The sequence below is a fragment of the Dendrobates tinctorius genome, unplaced genomic scaffold (genome assembly GCF_039654945.1).
Source record: "Dendrobates tinctorius isolate UK_male_01 unplaced genomic scaffold, ASM3965494v1 ptg000040l, whole genome shotgun sequence".
Classification (NCBI taxonomy): domain Eukaryota; kingdom Metazoa; phylum Chordata; class Amphibia; order Anura; family Dendrobatidae; genus Dendrobates; species Dendrobates tinctorius.
The window spans coordinates 19,171,083-19,178,950 of NW_027361708.1; positions in this window are offsets into that span (position 1 = coordinate 19,171,083).

Here is a 7,868-nt window from a genome sequence, read left to right on the forward strand (position 1 = left end):
ATGGGGACATCAAACAACAGTCAGTGAGACGGAAGCTGCAAATGCTGCTGAGGCACAGCAAGGGTGGAGGAAGCTGTAGCTGACTTTCTTAAATGGGCACACAGGCAGCGTACTTTGACAAGCAGATCCGGCAGCCCCAGGTAGGTTTTTAGAAACCGCTGAACCACAAGGTTAAGTACGTGGGCCAGGCATGGTACATGTGATCTCGCATCACCTTGGAGCCGCCACAAAGTTCCAGCTATTGTCACACACGACATTGCCTGGCTGTAAGTTCAGCGGTGTCAGCCAGAGATCTGCCTGCTCCTTCAGTGCTGTCCACAACTCTTCAGCATTGTGTGGCTTGTCACCTAAGCATATTAGCTTTAACACAGCCTGTTGTCACTTGGCTGAGACAGTGCTGCAGTGCTTCCTACTTGTGATTGATGTAGTCATTTCAGAGATGGTGGCTGAAGAGTATGAGGAGCAGGTGCAGGAGCTGTAGACTGTGGGGGCAACCCTGATTGATCTAAGACCCGCAATCCTTGGCATCGGGAGGATGTGTTCCATCCCAAGGTCCGACTGGGTCCTGCCTTGCACTATGGCTGGGTCCTGCCTTGCCAGTGTGCCGTTATCGAGAGATACCATCACTGCCCACAAGAACTTGTCCACGTGTCCGTGGTTAGGTGGACTATCTCAGTAAGTACAATGCTGAGGGCACAACTAATGCTGTGGGACATGTGCTTGTGTAATGCGGGGACGGCACACCGGGAGAAATAGTGGTGGCTGGGGACCGAGTACCGAGGGACGGCCGCCATCATAAGGATGCGGAAAGCTTCCATCTCCACAAGACTAAAAGGCAACATTTTGAGCACAAGCAGTCATGAAATGTATGAATCTAGTAGTGTGGCCTGTAGGGCATTGGCTGTGTATTTGTGCTTGCATTACAAGGACTAGGGTATATTGAGCTGAACCCTGTGCTGGGACAAGGATGTGCTTGCTGATGGTGATAGTTGAGTGTGTGCAATGACAGGTGCAGGGCAGAAGGCATGTTCGCATGCACCATGGACAGGAAATTGGCTTGCACACACAACAGTGGAAGAAGCAGTGGTGTCACCCGATACACTGTTCCTGGACCCTGGGTTTCGGCCCACAAAGTCAGGTGCTTTGCTGCCATGTGCCTGATCATGCTGGTGGTGGTGAGGCTGGTAGTTTTGCTACCCCTGCTGATGCTGGCCTGGCAGGTGGTGCAAATGGCCTCTTTGGGGTTATTGGCTTTAAAAAACAACTAGACTCGGGAAGACCTAACAGTTGGACTGGCAACTTCTGTCATGTTGGTGTTGTGGGGAACGGTTACCCGCCTTCTGTCTGCAGCCACCATACTGCCTCTTCCTGCTTGTTGGGGTGCTACGCCTCACTCGCCATGTGTGTTACTGTCCTTGTTCTGAATGTCCTCCTGCCAGCTTGGGTTAGTCACTATATCATCCACCACCTCATCCTCCCCTTCCGCATCCTAGTTCTCCTTCTGACTTTCTGGCAATTGTGTCTCATCTTCATCCACCTCTTGTGAAACTTTCCCACCGTTGTCTTCGTATGACCATGGCTGCTCAAATATTTTGGCATCTCTACATGCGATCTCCTCTTGCCCCACTTCAAGTGGACCAGGCGAGAGGCCAGAATCTATAAATGGAAAAGTGAACAGCTCTTCGAGGTGTCCAAATGTGGGATCAGTTGGCTCCGGGCACTCGGCATGGTGGGAGGAAGGAGGATCAGGGTGAGGAGTATATGGTTCAGACTCACGGCTATTGAGACTTGACCGTGTGGAAGACAGTGTGATGGTGGTTGTGGTGCCAAAGTGACTGGAAGCATTATCTGCTATCCAACCAACAACCTTTTGCCACTGCTCTGGGTTCAATAGTGGTGTGCTACTGCGGTCCCCTAGTAATTGGGACAGGAATGTTTGGCGTGAAGATGTGGGTGTATGTTGTGGCACAATTTCAACTTGCCCACAGCCTCGGCCTCTGCATGCACCATCACGTCCACTTCCCCATCCCTTGCCACATGCCTTGCCCATTTTCAATGAAGTACAATGTTTTCCACGTTCACTACAAATTGTTGGATTTGAAGGGAATTTATATGTTATCTGTATGAGGGAAAACCACAGTTTAAAATATCTGGCCTGTAGGTAACTATTTTTTTTTTCAGCAAATTGTTGTCAACAACTTGCCTAACAGTGCTTAATATATCGTGGCACAGCTGTGTCGGTGCACATAAAAGGTTCCCACACCAGGACAAATATAAAGAAAATTTTGGCACTCAACTTTTGCTAAGTAAAGGAATTTATTTGCAGTCACACATAAACGTTTCGGCTGAGACAGTTAGCCTTCATCAGTACACTGCAGAGTCAAAAAATCATACAATACTCAAATAAAATATAATGCTACAAGCAAAATTGGAATCAAATAGAAAAAACATAATGGAAAAACTTAATTAGGTGCACAAGTGATTGGGAGGTAATGATGGGAAGATGAAAGGCAGGGTTTTTTTGAAGTAAGGGAAGTAAAAAGAAAAAAAAAACGGGAAAAAAAAGGAAAACATACCAAGACTGCTCTTGTTGAGTCCGTTTATGAGTGCCTAAGATTATGACACAAAGAGAGTCATGCACTGAAAAATCTTGAAGATGTAATAGTAAACCCTGGTCAAGACCGTAAGTACTTACAAAATTAGCATATAACGGATACACGAATGATGATGTGTGGGTAGTGTGCCATCCAATTTGGGTATAGTGGCCATGTCACCTAATGTACATAACATATGGCAATATATTATGTCAGGAACACCGCACTGCACTTGCTAACTGAGCCAGTGCGCGTGTCCTGAGTACAAAAACAGTGCTCAAAGATACCTGTGGAGCGGACAGCAGCGGTGATGATGCATGCTCCAGGACCTGAAGCACGTGACTGCTGGGGGCATGGCCTAAGCTCCACAGAGCTAGGAGCTGCAGGGAAACTCCTAGAAAGGTAACTACAGGACAATGTTACCAAGGGGCATAGACAGAGACAGAAACCAGATCAAGCCGGGTCAAAGCACGAAATAGCAGGACAGTACCAAAGGGTTAGACAGAGCAAATAGGACGTAGCAATAGATCAGAAAACCAGAACGGGCAATGGACGGTACAATAGGGACAAACTGCAACAGAGTAACAATAGCCAAGCCAGGAGGTCAGAACCGGAGAAGACAATAGTACCAAAACGAGAGTACAGAGTGAGGGAACAGGCCGGGTCATACACTGGAATCAAACAAGCAATGCAGAATACACGCTCACCAGGGGGGGTCGGTCAGACACACAGCAAGAATAACAGTATAGCTGACAGAGAATGCTAGTCTGGAGTGAGTATAAATACCCCTCCCAGATCCAAAGAGAGGCTGGCAAAAGTTAACCCTGTGAGAACAGGACATTAACCATGTCCTAACCATGACAGTACCCCCCTCTTAATTGGGGGCCACTGGACCCCCAGGTTTCTCAGGGTATCTGGCATGATAAGCCCGCACCAGTCGATCAGCGTGCACCGAACTGGCCAGAACCCATGACCGATCCTCCACGGAATATCCCTTCCAATGAATAAGGTACTGAAGTCTCCGGCGCACCCACCGTGAGTCAATGATGCACCCTACCTCGTACTCCAGTTGACCCTCTACCAACACTGGTGGAGCCCCAGATGAGGGATCTTCTCTAACTGTCCCCACAGGTTTTAATAGGGACCTGTGGAAAACGTTAGATATTTTGAAGGAGGTGGGCAACTGTAATCTGTATGCCACCGGGTTGATCACCTCTACAATCTTGTATGGGCCAATAAATTTTGGGCCCAACTTTGTAGAGGGTATTTTAAGTTTGATGTTACGGGTGGACAACCAGACTTTTTCCCCCACTGTTAACGCAGGACCCAACCCCCTCCTCCGGTCCGCAAAATGTTTATACTTCTTCTGGGATTTGGAGATGTTCCCCTGCACCTCCCTCCAGAGGGTTTTTAACTGTTGTACCATCCCCTCGGCACCAGGGCAATCCGAATCCATACGGGAAAATTCCCCAAACTGCGAAACGAACCCATAATTGACCTGAAAGGGAGACTTTCCGGTAGACTGATTAATACGACAGTTGAATGCAAATTCTGCCATGGTCAATACCTCACACCAGTATTCCTGTCTGGAGGAAGCCAGGCATCTCAGAATCTGCTCCAACGACTGGTTGGTGCATTCAGTCTGTCCACTGGATTCCGGGTGATAGGCAGAGGAGAATGACAACATGACCCCCAACTTCATACTAAACGCTCTAAAAAACCAGGCCACAAATTGCACACCCCTGTCCGACACCACGTTCACGGGCACTCCATGCAATCGAACAATGTGCTGTATAAACAAGCTGGCCAAGGTTTCAGCAGATGGTAACGCAGGTAATGGCTAGTGTTGAGCGATACCATCCGATATTGTGAAATATCGGATCGGATTGGATCGGACCGATACCCAAGAAGTATCGGGTATCGCCGATTCCGATACCGGAAACCAATTCAAATCAATGGGACAGAAATATCGGAATTAAAAAAAACCCTTTCTTTCCTTGTAGGTTAATTCTACATGAAGAAAAACAACTAAGAATAATGTAGAATGTATTGGGGGAGGTGGAGGAGACATTAAAGGCTTAGAAGTTTAGCCCAATCAAATGGAATAACAGGAATAATTTTTTTTTTAAAGACGTTGGGAGTTACAAAGATATTGACTATGTTAACCTTTTTTATATTTTGTCAGATATGTATGTTTCACTACTTTCATGCTCTTCACCTTCTTTTTTACTTCTCCCACACTTTCTCCTTCATGATCCTCAGCAGCAGCAGCATCTTTTTCATCAACTTCTTCTTCACCTTATTCAACTTCTTCTTCACCTTCTTCCTATTATTCTTTTTTTTACATTCATCATATTCTTCTTATTCAACTATTATTCTTTTTCATATTCTACTTCTTCATCTTCTTCCTATTCTTCTTCTTCATCACATTCTTATATGTGACAGGCATTCCTGTAGTTGTTATCTATAAAAGTTTGAAGATTACACCTTCCGTTCTGCCTGTCACAAAAGATTTACAACAGGATTTGTCCGCGTTCAGTTTGGCCTGCAGCAGCAGGCATTTTCCAGAGGCACCACGAGGAGGAACGGACTCACCCCCATACACTGCTTAGTCTTCTGCTTATAATTTAGATAATATCTTTTGCTCTGATTTTTAGTCTTATGCTTAATGTACTTCTGCTTTTAGTTCTGCAGCTTCTTGTTTTTCTGCTTCTTGGTCTTCTATCTCTTGTTGTTCTGCATCTTGGTGGTTGTCTTCTTGTTCTTTGTCCTCTTGGTCATCTTATTCAGGGTTATATTCCTGGTCTTCTTCGGGGTGGTCTTCAGGGTCATCGTCTCCAGGGTCGTCGTTTTCGGGGTCGTCGTCTTCTTCGGGGTGGTCTTCAGGGTTGTCATCTTTAGGGTCGTCGTCAGGGAGATCCAGAGTGATTACCAAAAATCATTTAAAAAAGCTTGAACTTGGAAATGTAGCAGAAGGTACAAGATGGCTGAGGAACTGCCGAGAACCAGCTGATGGTACAGGAACCCGGATGGGTAGCAGAAGGAACAAGAGCCAATGGCACTACCGAGGACCAGCTGACAGTGCTGGAACCCGGAGGGGCAGCAGAAGGAACAAGAGCCAATGGCACTACCGAGGACCAGCTGACGGTGCTGGAACCCGGTTACTAAGCAGGAGGTACCTGTGCTAGAAAGCACTACCAAGGATCAGCTGACTTTGCTGGAACTCGAATACCGAGAAGGAGGCACCTAAGCCAAAGGCAATGCCGAGAACCAGCTGACAGTGCTGGAACCCGGAGGGGCAGCAGAAGGAACAAAAGTCAATGGCACTACCGAGGACCAGCTGACGGTGCTGGAACACGGTTACTAAGCAGGAGGTACCTGTGCTAGAAAGCACTACCAAGGACCAGCAGACGTTGCTGGAACTCGGATACCGAGAAGGAGGCACCTAAGCCAAAGGCACTGCTGAGAACCAGCTGACGGTGCTGGAACCCGGAGGGGCAGCAGAAGGAACAAAAGCCACTGGCACGACCGAGGACCAGCTGACGGTGCTGGAACACAGTTACTAAGCAGGGGGTACCTGTGCTAGAAAGCACTACCAAGAACCAGCAGACATTGCTGGAACTCGGATACCGAGAAGGAGGCACCTAAGCCAAAGGCAATGCCGAGAACCAGCTGACGGTGCTGGAACCCGGATGTGTAGCAGAAGGTACCCATGAAAAACAAAGCTTCAAGGCCGCGAGCTGGCCGGAGTTACCGAAACCCACAGTCCTACAGGGGGTGCTTGTCCTATTGGCACTACGGAACCAGCCTTTATTGCCAGATCCCGCAGCCCACATAGGAAGCCCATAAACTGCAGGCACCATAGACTCGGCTAACCCAACCGCAACACGACAGGACAACGTATTGGTGGCAAAATGACGTTGACACTACCCGGAAACAGCAGGCGTGCTGGAACTAGGCTGGGCAGGAGGGAGTACCCGTGCCAAAGACACTGCCGAGAACCAGCTGACGGTGCTGGAACCCGGATGGATAGCAAAAGGAACAAAAGCCAATGGCACTACTGAGGACCAGCTGACGGTACTGGAACCCAGTTACTAAGCAGGAGGTACCTGTGCTAGAAAGCACTACCAAGGACCAGCAGACGTTGCTGGAAATCGGATACCGAGAAGGAGGCACCTAAGCCAAAGGCAATGCCGAGAACCAGCTTACAGTGCTGGAACCCGGAGGGGCAGCAGAAGGAACAAAAGCCAATGGCACTACCGAGGACCAGCTGACGGTGCTGGAACACAGTTACTAAGCAGGAGGTACCTGTGCTAGAAAGCACTACCAAGGACCAGCAAACATTGCTGGAACTCGGATACCGAGAAGGAGGCACCTAAGCCAAAGGCACTGCCGAGAACCAGCTGATGGTGCTGGAACCCGGATGGGTAGCAGAAGGTACCCATGAAAAACAAAGTTGCAAGGCCGCGAGCCGGCCGCAGTTACCGAAAACCACAGTCCTACAGGGGGTGCTTGTCCTATTGGCACTACGGAACCAGCCTTTATTGCCAGATCCCGTAGCCCACATAGGAAGCCCATAAACTGCAGGCACCATAGACTCAGCTTACCCAACCGCAACACGACAGGATAACGTATTGGTGGCAAAGTGACGTTGACACTACCCGGAATCAGCAGGCGTGCTGGAACCAGGCTGGACAGGAGGGAGTACCTGTTCCAAAGACTATGCCGGGAAACAGCTGGCGGTGCTGGAACCCAGGGAAAATACTACAGAGTGGAGACAGAAGCCTAATTGGAGCAAATTTAAAATCTGTAGTTGTGTGAGTGTGGACAGAGCAGGAGAAATTGCCAGACACACAGCTGGGGATCAGATGACATTTCTGAACCCCAATAACACTGGAGCATATGCTGACTGTGCAGACGGCACTTCTGAGCAGCAACTGGCGATGTTGGAGCCCAGGGTCAATCAGGGTGTAGGCTGAGGCCTAATTTCAACAAGTTTAATATCTGTTGTAGACCTACTGATTTCAAACGTGCTCCAATTAGTCCTCTGGCTCCACTCTGTTTCTAGTATTTACCCTAGCCTCGAACACCGCCTGTTGCTGCTCAGAAGTGCCGTCTGCACAATCAACACTTGTTCCTGTGTTACTGGGGTTCAGTAACGTCAGCTGATCCCCTGATGTGTGTCCAGCAAAGTCTCCTGCTCTGTCCACATTCCCACAACTAGTAGTGGGAATGTGGACAGAGCAGAAGACATTGCCGGACACACATCAGGGG